Raw genomic sequence first — 17,317 nt, 5'->3', positions numbered from 1 at the left:
CAACAAATGCTATGATCTTGACACTCAGCTCAAGTAGTCTTGCCAATTCCCACTTACGCACTATAACATATGTAAACCTCAAACAATGATGGCACCTAGTATCATTTTGCCCCTCTGGGCAATTTGGCAATCATTTTATTGTTTTCAACTTCCTTATAAAATTTTCCATCATGGATTTTCAAAAATTTTAATTTCCCTCAAGGACCCCTTCTCACAAAAAGCCCCTCATTCTAAGGTGACTTTCCTTCTTTAGTAAAAGTTACTAGAACTTCCTTGACTTTTTGTTGACTTCAAGAATCTTTATTTTATTCATATTATTTTGTGCTCTATGGAAAAAAGTAGGGAAAAAGATGTAAAAGAGAAAAAAATTACCATAGAATCTACTGGGTCATCTACATAAACTATCATTTCATAAGCAAAATTACTAGTCCTTTATAAAGGAATTTAATACAGTGGCTACAAAAACAACAGCATTATCTCTATTCCAGTAATATGTACCTACAAATACAGATGAGAAAATAAACATTCCATTTACAAAAGCAAAAAACTATTCAGTATTTACAAAAAAAATTACCAAAAAAGACACAGCATTTATGCAACTAAACATAATATTCTCCCTGTAAGATACAAAGATTTAAGCAAAGGAAAAGGTTGGACTGTTGTGAAGAATTGTGCTGTCACAAGTGACTACCCATCTGAAAGGAAATAAAGGTTTTCTATAAACAAAAACAAATTCCAGATGGATTTAATACTTAAATATTTCTATAAATAAATGTGTATGTGTATATATACACACCTATTTCACATATACATCTTAAGAAAATACCAAAAGAGCAGAAAAACATCTTTTTAACGAAGAGTAGAAACTCAAAAACTATGTAAGACAGCAAAATTTACTAGTTATTAAGGAAATATATATCAAAGTAAAATATAAAATTACACTAATTAAAATTGGTAAAAATATAAAAGACTTGAATGTCTATTTCTGGCAGAAATGTGGGGAAAGGTTATTCCCACACATTGCAAGTGGAAATGTGAAGAAAACCTTCTGTAGTAAAAATATTAGAGTGGGCCATAGAATTTGCCTTTTTCTTTTCAAGTTAAAATGGTCAAATGGTTAACAATGTCACGCAGTTCAACCAACTCATATACTGTACAACCTAGAGAAATAAAAGCACAATTTCCTAAGGACGTTTATTTTAGGAACACTGTTTTCTCAGTGACTAAAAAAGAAAAAAGGGGGCGGCAGGATGGCTTAGTTGATTAGAGTGCCAGCTCTGAACAACAAGGTTGCCGGTTCAATTCCCGCATGTGATGGAGGTCTGCGCCCCCTACAACTAAGATTGAAAACAGCAACTAGACTTGGAGCTGAGCTGCGCCCTCCACCACTAGACTGAAGAACATTGATTTGGAGCTGATGGGCCCTGGAGAAACACACTGTTCCCCAATATTCTGCAGTTTTAAAAAAAAAGTAATGTCCATTAAAGGGGGGAGTCCTAAAATAAGACTGTGATACATTGATAATATTCATGGATTATAAAAACAATAAACTAATGGGGGGAGGAAAAACTTATTCAAAAGAAGTAAACAAGAAGTATACACTACAAAAAGTATAACCACATTCATGCATTTAAGAATAAGTGTGATAAAAAATACAGTGAATGTTTAAATTAGAAAAAAAATTACAGTAAAAGACACATTGCCGTTAATCCCCCTCGCTTTGAACACACTTATCCTATTGTTCTTGTCACTTTCTGAAGCAGTTCTGGAAGTTCTCTTTCGTGAGTATCTTTAGTTGCACTGTCATGGCTGCCTTGATTCAAAACATTTTCCTTTCATGGTCATTTTGACTTTGAGGAAGAGCCAGGAGTTGCACGGTGCCAGATCCAGTGAATAAGGTGGATGAGGAAACACCGTAATGTTTTTATTTGACAGAAATTGCTGTATACCAGGAGTGATGCATGACACGGAGCATTTCTGTTGTGATCACAAAATACAGTGAATGCTGCTGCCGAGTGCCATCCAACGGAAAGGTAGGGATCTTCCATACAGGAAGCGGCACGACAAACCTTAGTAACAGTGTGTGAACTATGGTTTAGAGAAGGTGTGTTTTGAAGTGTGCCATAATCATCCTCCATCATTACAACACTCTGTGTCACACATCGCTTCTGGTATGGCAATTTTTGTCAAATAAAAACATTACGTTATGTCCTCATCCACCTTATTCACCGGATCTGGCACCATATGACTTCTGGCTCTTCCCCAAAGTCAAAATGATTCAGGACACCAGGGCAGCCATGACAGCACAACTACAGACACTCATGAAAGAGGACTTCCAGAACTGCTTTAGAAAATGGCAAGAATGATGGGATAAGTGTGTTCAAAGTGAGAGGGAGTATTCTGAGGGGGATTGATGGCAATGTGTCTTTTACTGTAATACATTTTTTTAAATTTAAACATTCACTGTACTGTTTGATCCCACGTCATATGTGTACGTGTATAAAGAAAAAATATTTTTGTTATTGTTAGTTTTGCTTTTCACCTTATGGACTCTAAATAACTTTGTTACTAATCACCCCCAAATTCAAAGGGTCTTCATACTCCTTGACTCCCACCCCTCGCCATTTCCAGCATTTGAGAAGACTAGAAATAAGAACAGTCTTTAAACTTCCAACACTTGACGGATTCCTGACTGTGTCCTCTCTCCCCTCTCTCACTGATTTTTCTTCCTGCCCTAAGTACAGTTGACTTCTTTACAGCCTTCTGGTCTTCACTCTACTCTCCCGCTAAGGATCTCATCCACTGGGAAGAAACAGAAGGAAACTACCATCTCTCCCATTATGTGCCACTCTGTGACACATCCCCTGACATTTTCCACTCCAAGCATTCTGGCTGATGCGCAAATCCTTTCAGAATCTCATAACTCAGCATTATCTGGGGGCAATGTTTATTTTAGGCCCCTGAATTCTCCTCTTGCCAAAAACTATCAAGGATTCTACCATTCACCACACTTTAAACTTTAGTATCGTGTTGGATTTAACTTCCTACCTCAGCTTTTACCTGCAATCTTTTAGATTCTACCTTCTATGACCTATATAATAGCACTTTCAGCCATGCCTTCTTTTCTACAGTTCCTATCGCCTGTACTAGTACAATTGCCTCAAAGTCTCCTAAACTCCTCCTGGACATAAAACATAATTCCGATTACGTCACATATATTTATTGCTACCTATTAGCTTCCACATTCATTCTGAACCATTTAGCCAGGTTCAAGTGCTCCAGTCTATGGTCTCAAAGTTATCTATCTAGCCACACAGCACCTTCCTTGAATGTACTCTACCCTTGAGAAGAATACAGATCCTTGACTTACGACAAGGTTATGTCCTGATAAACCCATCATTAAGTTGAAAATACCGTACATTGAAAATGCATTTTAGGGCCGGCCCAGTGGCGCAGGTGGTTGGAGCGCTGTGCTCCTAACGCCGAGGTCTCAGGTTCAATTCCCACATGGGCCAGTGAGCTGCACCCTCTACAGTTAAGACTGTGAACAACGGCTCTCCCTGGAGCTGGGTTGCTGTGAGCTGCTGGGGGCTGCCGTGGGCTGCAGCGGGATGCCGTATGCTGCCATGAGCGGCCAGCGGCCAGCATGAGTGGCCAGCAGCCGGCGAGAACTGCCGTGAGCTGACAACTGACAACTGGTGACCAACTACCTCAGCCGGGGGGAGCGCAAGGCTCATAATACCAGCATGGGCCAGGGAGCTGTGTCCTACACAGCTAGACTGAGAAACAAGGGCTTGAACTGCGAGGCGGGAGGTGGAAGAAGGAGGGCAAAAAAAAGAAAATGCATTTTAATACACCTAACCTCATGAACATCATATCTTAGCCTAGCACATGTCCAGAACACTTTCATTACCCTACAGTTGGGCAAAATCATCTCACTGCCACTGTCCAGGATCATAAATTATCATGCCACATACATACGGGAAAAGATCAAAATTCAAATTTCAAAGTACAGTTTCTACTGAATGCATATTGCTTTCACACCACTGCGAAGTCAAAAAACTTAAAGTTGAACAATCATAAATTGGGGACCATCTGTATATTTATATCATTCTAACATCCCGCAAATTACCACATTCCTGCTTTTTAGTTCTTTGTTCTAACTACAAGTGCTGAAATGCTTCTGTTCTTCAACTGTCACCTATGAAGCTTATTCAAATACCAACATTAAAGACAGTTGGTACTTTCCTCCTGTATCCCAAAGCACAGCTATTTTACTCTTTTCAAAACTGGGAAGTAGTAAAAAGATTATTAGACTCGAAATCAGAATGTTGATGTTTTCTTTCAAACGTTATTGCTTTCGACATTAAGACACTAAATCAAGTCATTTTTACTTCCCTGAGCCCCCATTTCTTGTTCTGTAAAACAGAAATAAAATCTAATCTACAAACCTCACAGGTAGGTAGAAATACATGGAAAACCAGTTTGTAATCTACATGTTAAACAGTTATTATATCACCTTTTATTATGCCAATTTGTGTTTTCAACTATTATGAAATTATAAGCGTTTAAAAGGCAGTCTCCTCTTTACAGTCTAGTACCTGACATATAGTAGCTAATCAAATATATTTTTAAAACCTTCATAAATCATAAAATAACAGCTCTCATGTTCAATCACAAGAAATATAATCCAAGCACAATTTATATATAGCTATGCCTTGATCAAAATAAACCATTTACAATCCTTCTCCCCACAGATATCTTTTCCAGAAAAACTGTTTATGCATTAATATTTCTAGACCTCTGATTTAGTTCACCTGAAACACAACTAGTTAACTGGCAGGTGGGTAGGGGCCCTTTAAAACGGCTGATAAATAATTAAATAGTCAAAGAATTCCAAAAACTTACATATGACGGAAAGTATCTGTGTGACTGTGATGGTGGTAACCTTTTCCCATCCAACAAATTTTTCCAGCATTCATCGTTGAATTAGTACTTTAGTTTACCCTAACAGTCAAAAATTCTAGAGGTTGACATCATGGTTATTTTAGTGATGGAAAACAACAGATTTCTTTTAAAGTATTTAAATATACGAGAGAAGCATGTTAATTTTCATTAAACTAAAAATTTTTGTTTTTTCTTACTCTTTTACAAAAGCAAAATTAATTATCAACAATGTTTATAAAAATTCAAAACAATGGCGGGGGGGGTGAAATGACACTTTGATCCTACAGAAATCTAGAAATCATAAGCTTACTACAAGAACTTGAAAGTCCCGGAGTTACCCTCGAAAACTACGTATGTCTATAACATCTTGTTAAACGAGAAAGCAAGAAAGTTATCTAAAACTACTAGGGTCTTGTCTAAAGAACATAGCAACTATAACTTAAAGAGATTCTCACTAGCCAAAAATGGGACAATTTGAGCATCAATACAGAAAATAACTCTATAATCTAAAACACAAATGTTGTTCAATCCATGAGATCACAAGATAAACCATTTTTATTGCAATTATGTCACACTGCTGGCTAGTATTTCTTGGCATTTTATTTCACACAAAAATTGCTCTCATACTAGTATATCTGCTCTTAGATCTCATATCCACACTCCTGCACTTACTTGTAATTCATTTTTAAATCTAAATTTAAGACTCTTCAAATCATTCCTGCTATAAAGTTTAATCTACTATTGCTATAATGCCTGGTAAGGCTATAACAGTTACTGATAAGAAAGCTTCTAAGAGTTTAATTCTTAAAAATAATGGTCAAATGCCAAGAAGTAGCAGCAAAAATAAAAAATCATCAGTAGTTGGACTATGTTACGGGTTAAAATAGATAAGGGTAAAAAAGGAAAATAAAAAGTTAGACAAGAATGATGAACAGCAGTTGATGAGGAGCAAATCACTTTGTGTGTTCATTTAAAAACAAAGCTCACCCTGTATGTGATGTTGCCAAGTTCCATAAACAAACATCAGGCAGCATGGTGTAACAGAAAGAGTCCTGGACTGAGTCAGGAGACCTCTGTTCTAGTCCAAGGCCTCAGTTTCCTCATCTGTAAAATGAGGGTGCTGAATTAGATAATCTGAAAGGGCTCCTCTGGCTTGAACATTGAGGGAGTCTACGGATGAATTTAAGAAACAATAAAATGTAGGGCTTTTGTTAATAGCAAAATTTAACGGTTAACATTGAAAATACAAGTTGGAAACAGAAAATAATTTTCATATGTCTGAACTACTAAAAGCAATTAGTTTGTAACTTGCAAATGCTGGTAAGATTGGTAAAATACGCCAACCTTAGTAGCAATATCATCTAAACAGGATTAGTAATAAGTGACCAAATTATGACCTGAAAAAAATCTATTCAGCTTTGGCCAGTATAACTAAAAAATAAGCACAGGAACACCGCTGGGCTAGTAATAACTTCAAGTGATAAAGTGTCTCATAAATGTCCTCAGTTAAGTAACTTGAACAAAGAGTAAAATGATGAGAAATGATTAGTGTAAATTAAACAATCATTTAATTTTAATATGCAACAAAACAATAATTATGCTTGTGATATCCTTCTTTGGTAATGAATGTATTTTTCCTATGCAATAACTTTTATCTGGTTAGCTTTCAAAACAGAATGTGGCTTCGCCTTCTGACAACAGGCTAATTGAAGTAAATGACTTTTTTCCCCGACACACAGAAACATAAAAAAAGAGTGTCTTTGTGTTTCATCTTCTATGTTGAAAGAAATCAAGCTTCTATCAGTAACAAATAATAGAAAGGCTATGATGACTCAAAAAATGGTGGTTTTCTAACTCTAATTTCCTAAATACAATAAACTGCCTTGTCCCAGCTAATCCTCCAAAGTCTAGTAAGCTGAATTATAAGTTTTAAGTTCATAGGTCAGCCGACATTCTAATTTATATTTATTTTTCGCTTATGGTGATGCTATGGTTCTTACCTGGCGGATTTAAAGCTGCAGGGACATAAGAACCAATAAACGTGTCCCTCAATCAAAAATCTACTCTTCTAAAGGATGCAACCTCTATCTTTAAAGGATATAAAGATACAAGAAAACATTCAACGAAAAAAAAACTTAATGTAGCTTCTTTTATGCAAATTACCCAAGGAATTATAAAATAACTTGGCATCCACACAATTCCATTAATTATTCACTTGAACATTTCATCCTGGCAATATAGTACCTAATATGTTATTCAGAATCACTAATAAAATTTCTCCCTCGTTGGTAGAAACAAAGGCAAAAGTAAAGCAGTCTTGATGGTAATTAATTTTGATCCTGGATAGTCTTAAAATGTCTGTGATATCCATATGTGTCTGAGACATAAAATCTGTGAAACAAAATTTTCCTTTATATTGAACATACTTTCCATTTTAATTTGAGCATTTTGTTTTACAATCTTAATGAGCTGATTAAAATAACCTTAAGATTAAAATAATGGTAAACAACAGAAATCAGGATATATAAGCAAAGCATACTTTAGAGCTGCTTTGACCATCAAATGTTCTCAGCGGTTTTCTACATCTCCATCTACCTCCCCCATGACTTTTTCAGAAAGACTTAAACATTGAGCTTAGCTACTGATAAAAATAGCATTACTAATAAGATACTATAAGCAGTACTGTTTTTTAGCCAATATTGTACAGATGTAAAACAAATCCTGGGAAAATTTAGGACTAAACAACTGTCTCGGGTAAAATATTCTCCTCTAAGGTGGCACTGGCACCAACATCAGCAGTTAAAGGGATATGTGATGTTTATATAATTAGTTGGTCTGTCATGTGAAGCCCACTAGATTGTCCCTCACTAAATTTCTATCTGTAGAACATAAACACATTTACAATTCTTTCCACTACTTAAATAATAAGTCAGCACATGATTCTCTCAAAGACCAAAATATCTCATTTACATATCAATGAAGAATTCTTGGAACAATATAAATGGCTAGAGTCGGGCAGAACACAGCACATTTGCTTTGAGAAGTTACAATACCTAGAAAATGGTAACTCCTTTTATTATTGCAATACAGTTGGAAAGATAAAAAAGATCAAATCTAAGTCCAAATCTGACTGTTTTGGGTCACCAGAAAAATATGAAGCCATTATAATAACATCAAGTAATTATATGTAACTTTGTATTTTCTAAAATATTTTTAATAACTGCTTAGTTTTGCTGGAAGTTATCATTTCAGGATTGGGGAAGAAACAATTGTCAACATAAAGGCTGAAATGATCAAATTAATGGTTAAAAACACATCTCATAATTTCAATTTATATTTTAATATTAATATTTTATTTTTCTCTCATCTCCATTCACTTAAAATTTATTCTGATACAGACATTTAAAAAAATACCTATCAGCCTATCAGAATAGATTTCCCAAGAATAAATTGAGGATAAAAAAATGAATTGGTATTTTTTTAAAGGTTATACTTCATATCAAATATTGTGTGTCAATATGTTTTAATAGCACTATACTTGTCTTTCAAAACTTTATGAAAGAACCACAAAATTCTGGAACAATGATCGTTTGCTTTTCAACCCAACAACTCATGAACATACTGTTACCGTATTTCTAAAATACAGATTATTTTTAAAAACAAATTCTAATCACACAATCTGGCTAACAATTCTAGCATAAAAATCATACAGCATTCCTTCTTTGAAAAATGAATACAACGCATTAAAAAAAAATGTGTCCTAAGCCATACTTCATAAATGACAATTGGTCAATTAAAAGAATGGAAAGGGAATCTAATAATTTCCTCTAATAGCATTTTCAAAATTTGTTCAAAATAAGCAGCCCTAGGGATTCCATCTCCCATTAATCATACTTGACTCTGCGCATACTCTAATTATGTATCCGTTCCCTCCGAATTTAAGTATTATAGATTATCTTAATGAGCTTTTGCTATGTTGCTTTGAAGTAATCAAATTACTATGTAGATATGTTTTGTCTTCTCACTTCTATTGTTTATTTATATTTCTATATCTTTCTGCATCCTAAACAGTTCACAGCTCAGTGCACAGAAAAATGTTACGGATAAACTATTTTCAAATTTAAATAATATCAATTGTGATGAAAGCCACTAAAAACAACGTATTAACAGGATACTAGTTCAGTGAAATACTACCTACTAGTATCTTTATAACATTTTATTAAGTTGGTGCAAAAGTAACTGGTTTTTGAAATGATTTTTAACCTTTTAAACCACAATTACTTTTGCACCAACCTAAATTATGAAAATTTCAAACATACAGAAAAACTGAGAGAACTGTATGTACAGAGAATATTAACACAGCCACCACTAAGACTTTAAAATTAACATTTCCTTGTATATGTTTTACCAGATTTATTAATTGACCTTAATTTTTCAATCATTTCAAAAGAAGTTGTAGAGCAGACCTCAGTATAATTCCCCCATGTATACTTCAGCTTGCCTATCATTAACTATAGTGAAGTATTCAATGTAGTTTTTCTTTTAAAGAAAATTTACACAAAATACAATGGATATATATTCAGTGCACCATTCAATGAGTTTTGACAAATGCATGTATACTCAAGTAAGCCAACTCCCTAACAGGATACAGGATATTGCCATCACTCTAGAAAGTTCCCACATGCCCTTCCCCACTTAATCACTGTCCCCAATACGCAGGCATCCACTTCTAAGACATGACAATCACTTTTGTCCCCAACTTAAATTAGTTCTGCCTCTTCCACATCTTCTGGACAGATAAAATCTACCTGTTTTTAGGACATGATATAAGTGGAATCATGTTGTGTCTTGTTTTATGAAAGGCTATGTTCACTCAGCAAAATGTTTCAGAGATTAATCCAAGTTGCTGCAGGCATCAATAGTTTGTTCCTCTCCACTGCTCAGTAGTACTATGTTGTTCAAATACAGCACAGTTTGTCTATCTACTCTCTCACTGACAAACACCTGAACTGTTTCCAGTTTAGGGATCAGCCCATCCATACTTGGCAGAATTCATATATAGTATTCGATACCCTACCTCTGCGGTTCTGGGATTTCCTCCCTCTTCCTCCTGCTGCCTCCATTACTCTGCAGCTGGTGTGGTCGTTCTGAACTCTGTCTTTGATTCCTCAAGCCAGGAAGACTGCGAACAAGCCAATACAGCCTGCTCTCCGGCAAAACCATCAAGATGGGAAACTCACTCAAAGCCATTCCCTTCTTTTTAGAAACCAATGCAGTCCAGTTTCTACTTGTTTTTGTTTGTTCTAGTGTCCTCATGATGATTTTTTCAGATGTTGTCCAGAGACTGTGATCACACTTTGTGGGATAATTTGTCTGACAGGAGCCACTACTCCATATTTGAATTATAACTCTCTACTTTTCTTCTTAAGACACTTGCTCAAGAGTATAACTGACATACGTACATTTTTGTGTGCTTCCCCCCCCTCAAAAGCTTGATTAAGCCAGTCCCTTTAAATGAAAAGAGCCAAACTAAACCAGGAAAAGAGGCCCCTGGGAGCTGGAGTACGAAGGTTGGAGGAAGAGATCCTGTATTTCTGTGCAGGAACTGACAAAGTCCCAAGTTCATCCCAAGGAGTCTATGCAGAACACACCCAAAGAAGGAAAGATTTTCAGAACTACAGATACCAATCAGTGTTCAGGTCCCACGCTAATCCTGAATGGTACATATGAGGAATAGACCCACAGCAGCTTAGCAGAGGCTTTGAAAAGTGAACTAACATTAAAACAACTGCCCACATCACAGAGAGTAAAACAGAACTTGCACACTAAACCTAACCATGCTGATCACCTGCTTTAATGAGAAGAAAAAAAATTTCTCCCGAGAGGATAACATCAAAATTACTTGACATATAAAGAATCAGGAAAATCTGACCAATTCTGTCAGAAAAGGATAAAAACCGATGCCAACCCTGAAATGTTTCAGATGTGAGAATTATCAAATAAAGACATTAAGGCAGCTACTCTATCCATCCTTCAAGGGTAAAAATACGCACTTGAAATTATGGGAAAGACAGAAGTTCTCAGAAGAAGGTATAAAGACACAAAAGGCAACTTTACAACTGAAAAATTGGGGGAGAAAAATGATTTGACAAGATAATAAATGTAGACAAAGGAGAGCAAACTAAATAACTGATCTTCCTGAATAAGAGAATAACACAAATAGATGAGAAAACAAATTTTTCCTGACAGTTTGCATCTTTAGCGCTTAATAGTAATGAAACAAACCTAGAGCTCTCTAGCCAAGATGCTTTTAATCTTTATTGTTCTATCTCCTCCCCAGGTCCTGTGAAAAGCTCTCATGATGCACCTTTGAAGCATATTCAGATTCTATATAATTTGTATGACAGAATTTTTTTAAATGCTGGACTGAAAATGAGGAGATCTGGTTCAAGTCTTGGTTCTGTAACTATGACAAAGTATGTGGTATAGCATCATTTCTCTAAGCTTTAGTACCTCATTTGTAAATGAGGGCCTACTGAGTGAGTAATGACAACTTTCTTAGCTTTGTGATGTAGTTGCATCATCTAATTTTAGGAACCCTCTGAGGGTTATTCCAGTTTTCCCCAGATCTTAGCATTAACCAAATTTTCCTTGCACTAATTACTTGTTTCTGGCAGATAAGGAGAATCTACTATAGGTCAGGTATCTGTGACTAGCAAGACCTAGAAAACCACTGCCAACAGACATGTGATGCAAGCCATAATACAAACAACTTATGTAATTTTAAACTTTCTAGTAGCCACATGAAAAATATTAAAACATGTAACAATTGATTTTAATATATTTTATTTAACCCAATACATCCAATTATCATTTCTTGTAATCAATATTTTAAAATAGAGATTTAACTTTTTAGAAATTATCTTCAAATTCCATCATGCATTTTACATACATCAGCACATCTCAATGACAACTAGTCATGTTTTAAGTGTCCAATAGCTACACATGACTAGTGGCTACCACACTGTACAGTGCAGGTCTAGATGTGGAGGTAAAGGGTGAGAGGAGAGGGAGGCAAAGGCACACAAGGGCCAAGGTATCTCAAAGAATAATCTCACACACACACGCACGCACACATGCATGCACACTACATGTTGGTGGTGGTAATGAGGTCTGCCCTGTTACATGGCAGGGGTAGATCAGAGAAAGACTGTTTTTGAAATATATTTCCATCTGTACTATGGGTAGCACCACCACCACCACCAACCAAAAAGGTAGATAACTGGCTTATGCATTGTTTCAAAATAAATGCATCAACAAGTATTTATTTTTATGAAAGCCACTGTCAAAAAGACTCAGAAGTCAACCCAAAAGGCTCCTTGGCCAAGACAACGTGAGCATCCATAAGAATAAGAATAAAAAATACAATGCAATAAACGTATCAATACTTAAATCCACAAGCTCACAATGACACGTTTTAAAAAGTCCTCATTGGTCTACTTTTCCAGGATATAGAAATCAACTCTGTACCTTGAAAATTAGTAAACAAAGGAAAGAATCAAGTATGTAGTATGCCTTTCCTATGCCAACTATGCCATAGAGTAGTAACCAAATGTCTGATGAGGGAAGTTTCTCTTTGTAGAAATATTACAGATAGGGCCGGCCTGGTGGCTCAGGCGATTGGAGCTCCGTGCTCCTAACTCCGAAGGCTGCCGGTTTGATTCCCACATGGGCCATTGGGCTCTCAACCACAAGGTTGCCAGTTCAATTCCTCGAGTCCCGCACGGGATGGTGGGCAGCGCCCCCTGCAACTAAGATTGAACACGGCACCTTGATCTGAGCTACAGCTGAGCTCCCGGATGGCTCAGTTGCCTGGAGTGCATCCTCTCAACAACAAGGTTGCCGGTTAGACTCCCCTAAGGTCTGGACGCCCTGCAACTAACAACGGCGACTGGACCTGGAGCTGAGTTGTACCCTCCACAACTAGATTGAAGGACAATGACTTGGAGCTGATGGGCCCTGGAGAAACACACAGTTTCCCAATATTCCTCAATAAATTTATTTTAAAAAATTTAAAACTAGAATTACCACATGATCCAGCAATGTCACTTGAGTATATACCCAAAAGAATTGAAAGCAGGATCTCAAAGAGATATTTACACACCTATGTTCATCGCCACATTATTCACTATAGTCAAATGTCCATCAACAATGAATAAAGAAAATATGGTACATATATACAAAGAAATATTATTCAGCCTTTAAAAAGAGGTAAATCTTGTCACATGCTTTAACATGTATGAACCGAGAGGACATTATGCTAAGTTAAATAAGCCAGCTGCAAAAGACAAATGCAGTATGATTCCACATATACGGTATCTAACGTAGTTAAACTCATGGAAACAAAAAGTAAAATGGTTGTTGTTAACGAATGAGGAGAGGCAGAAATGGGAGGTTTTGTTCAATGGGTATAGTTTCAGTTTTGCAAGATGAAAATGTTCTAGAGACCTATTATACTACAATAGATTGTGCTACACGTAAGTGTACTAACTGTTCACTTAAAATGTTAAGATGGTAAATTTTATGATTTTACTACAATTTTTTAACAGTATCTTTAAATTCCTTTTCAAATAATAAAAATTTTTGTCAGTTCTTAACATGTGATAATGGTTTTGTGATATACATTTTTAAATAGTCCATATATTCCATAGACACATACTGAAATATGTATGAATGAAATCAAGTGATGTAAGTATTGACTCCAAAATAATCAGGTTTGGGGGTGGAGGATACGTGGGATCAGGTGGTTACATAAAACAAAACTGGCAACTACTGCATCTAGGTGAGAGTTCATTATGCTATTCTCTAGTGAATGTCTGAAATTTTTCACAATAAAGAGTTAAATAATAATATAGACCTTGTTGGCCAATGGGTTCTATTAATGCAATGATATAATTACAGAAAGCACTTATGGAACATACAGGAAAGGAGCTGTCATTCAGGATCATTTACGGTGCAATCAGTTAACATAACCTGTACCTAGGCAAGTGAAGAGACAAATAGGATTATAAACCCTTCATGATTATTATATCAAGAAAAAAGTTGAGGGCAGGTGTGGGGGTGGTAGAAGAAGTAACTGCTCCCTCAAAGCATTCCTATATGGCATTTTCGGGGTGGGGGGAATATGAGATACTACATAGCACAGGTGTAACCCTGAGCACTACAGCATTTCTCAGGCCCTTAGGAAAATCACCATTTTGAACTAATATCTATAAATTTATAAGCATATCAGGCAAATATGTAGAAACGGCTTCGGTGTCCTCAGCGAGACTGTAAGCAAGTTTGCTGCAATCCTGTCATTGATCTCTAACACACATACACGCACATACAGAACTAACACTAACATAAACAAACAAATTTCTGTGATCATAACTTAAAAATGATTGCAGGGACTTTCAACAAAATTGGCAAATGTGTTTGAGATGCTCAGATTTAAAATATAATTTATAAGCTGTTCCAAAAACAAAACAAAAAAAACAAGATACAGTCTATGTGAGTGGCACATTAAAAATTTCACTTGAGTACAGGCACTTGGAAGAGGTAGCTGGTTGCACAGCACCTGCATCTCAGATGCCCACGGTCTGTGCAACGGATTCTCAGGGGAGACATGTCATAGATAGTTAAGACTCCAATAACCTAGAAAACAGGTTTCAAACGTGAGCTTCAAACAAAAAGCCAAGGGCAGGTACTCGAAAATGCCCAAGATGATTTACCATGGAGCTATTTACTTGAGCAACTCTGTAGTCTAATGAAGAACCACATAATCCTTCGAGCTAGGAAAAGACAGAAAAAAAATTCTTATTTTCCCCAACATTCCCCATTAACTGGAGAAGTGGGGGGTAGAAGAGGGAGGGTGGTAGGGAGGTCATCCCTCCCCTTCCCCCCCAATAAGAATTCAAAGATAGTTCAGACAAAGGAAATCCTCCTCATCAACATTTGGATAGATTCTTCGTTAAAATGAATCATTTCCTAGGAATATTTTCACAGATAACTTATCTCACCTATTTATCCTAGTTCTAATTAATTTTTAGTTTTTTATTTCAGACTGATGCATCATCTACTATTTCCCACCAAATTCTATAAACTTTAATCAGTTTGTATAGCTCCTTGATTTAATGTTAAAATCAAAATCTGATTAAAAATAATTAAAATTTTTGATGATACACTATAGAATGTATTTTGAAATAGAAAACATTCTTCTTTAAGTAATTAATTCTAAAAAAACAAACAAAAAACAACAAGAAGTAAAAATTAATTATCCTGCTATTTACTGATCCCCAAAATACATAGCAGTACCATTTAGGTAGGGAATTACTTTTTCTAAGGGAGAATCATTATGGATTCTAGTTTACAGTGATGAGATCATTTAGCCTGAAGCTAGAAGAAACTTTAGAAATTTAGTCCAATCCTGTCATCTACTTTTACAAGAGTACTTGCCAAATGTCAGCCAAGACACACACACGAGAGCAAATCGCAACTCTACAGAGTCCAGTGCTCATTCTGCTGTAATAATACAGTTAACAGATTTTTATTCAATAGAGGAAGGCTTCTAAATGATCTTTTTAATTGGTAAAAATGGTTCTCCTGAAAAATTTTCACTAACTAAAAACAGGTAGAAAATTCAGCCACTTATCTTCCCCACTAACTATAAATAATTAGGATAAACACAACACAGAGAAACAGACTATTATAGTAAGATGATGGACAAAAACACATGAGCTATTACCGCCACTATAACTTAAGTTTAACAAGAAAATTCTATTCACAATACAGGATCATCACTATATAATAGTTTTCATCCTGGTAACCATAAGCAAGCAGTTATAAAAACTACAGATAATAGAAATCTTCAAAATAAGGGTTTGTCTTTTCATTATTTATACTAAATAATGAACATTTACTTTAAGTACCTTAAATTATATTTGAAAAGTTTTTAGTTTGGGAACACATGTATTTTGTCAGAATTGTGAGAAACTTTCAAAATTCTTAATAGATTCTTAAAAATAAGAGAACAACAGAAAGAGCAATAAAATACTCTAATAGTCGAGTGGGAGCAATTCTTACCATTGGCAGTGCATTGATGTGGGGATGTACCACTGAATATCCGGTACCGCCAATCACAAGTTGCTGTTGCTGATGCTGAGAAAAAGGAAAGTAAAATATTCAGTGTGCCCTAAAACAAATTCAGTTTAAAAGATTTCTCACACCAAATTCTACATGTATGAAATACTCTTCATTTATGTCTCTGAGGTCTCCACTAGCGAGTATCTTTCTCCCCCAAGCAATTGTTATCATAAACAGCAGCAGCAACTTTTGAGTGCACTAACATGTGGCAGGCACTGAATCTAACATTCCTAAAAGGCTGACACTCTCAACAGCATGTGGCTCAAGAGATGAATGTGCACAAACTGACCCACATTCAACCCAACTCTTGCAAATACTGCTGTAATAGGACCCAGCACAGTATGTTAATAATCTGTAATCATGAACCAGGAAGAGGATTAAACCTATATTCTATATATTCTGGTTAAAAATAAAGAGAAATACATGATTGCTTTTGAAACCGTTTCAATCAAACCTTGTTAAATTTTAATCTCTTCAGTTTACATTTTACAGAGTTCACCCAGTCTTTTCAATTGGTAAGTCACAGCACATTACTGTCCGTGAACCTTTTTTGTAAATATGCACGTGGTTCTTCACACACCCTTGTCAGGGCAGTGACTCGCAGGTGGACACCGACCCGTGTGGGTCCCACTGTGTGCTGGAGTGGAGTAGTTTTCTGGAAGCGCACAAGATAATGCCACAGAAAGGGATGTGGGAGCTTTACCTCATACACTTAACAGGCAAACTAAGTCAGGAAACACTAAAAAAGATAACTAAGCAAATACTCTGAATAACAGCAGAAAGAACTTAATCCCTTGAAGTTTGCTCCCCTCTGGTTTTATCTTTAATTGACTGGAACTCTCATTGTGCTGACTGCCAACTTCATGGCCATACTGCATAACTTTAGTGCTAGTGCATAATTTTCAAGTGGTTAAGTTATAAGGAGATCTAGGAATTGAAAGAACATTTATTAAACATGTCGCACACTTAACTGAAATTACAGATGACAATATCAACACACAACATTCCACCAGCCTCTGGTGTTTCAAGACAGGGGAGTAGGCCCCTAGTCTTTTTGGTACAAGACACTCGTGAGCTAGCTGGTAGATCCTTTCTACCATCTACAGGGGAAATATTCTATAGATATTATTATGACTGAGTCCAAACAAAAATTAGATTACTGCTAGGCTCTGTTTACCTCAGGGTC

The 17,317-nt window shown here is 36.0% G+C and overlaps 1 protein-coding gene across 4 annotated transcripts in view; it reads right to left on the bottom strand.

Annotated features, from left to right (window-relative positions):
- The window catches only part of TBL1XR1 (TBL1X/Y related 1), a 151,763-nt gene that overhangs the window by 57,345 nt on the left and 77,101 nt on the right, over nucleotides 1-17,317 (bottom strand). For 2 of the 4 annotated variants that reach the window (XM_033129753.1, XM_033129779.1), the window contains exon 2: nucleotides 16,072-16,146. The exons of 1 other annotated variant lie outside the window; for it this stretch is intronic. The gene's annotated coding sequence lies outside the window, so the exon portion shown is untranslated. Of the gene's footprint in view, nucleotides 1-5,934; nucleotides 6,052-16,071; nucleotides 16,147-17,317 lie in introns of those variants that run through there. One more of the 4 variants, XM_033129761.1, reaches the window with a different exon arrangement.

This window comes from Rhinolophus ferrumequinum, chromosome 2, assembly GCF_004115265.2.
Source record: "Rhinolophus ferrumequinum isolate MPI-CBG mRhiFer1 chromosome 2, mRhiFer1_v1.p, whole genome shotgun sequence".
Taxonomy (NCBI): Eukaryota; Metazoa; Chordata; class Mammalia; order Chiroptera; family Rhinolophidae; genus Rhinolophus; species Rhinolophus ferrumequinum.
This window is presented reverse-complemented; position numbering and strand designations above follow the sequence as displayed.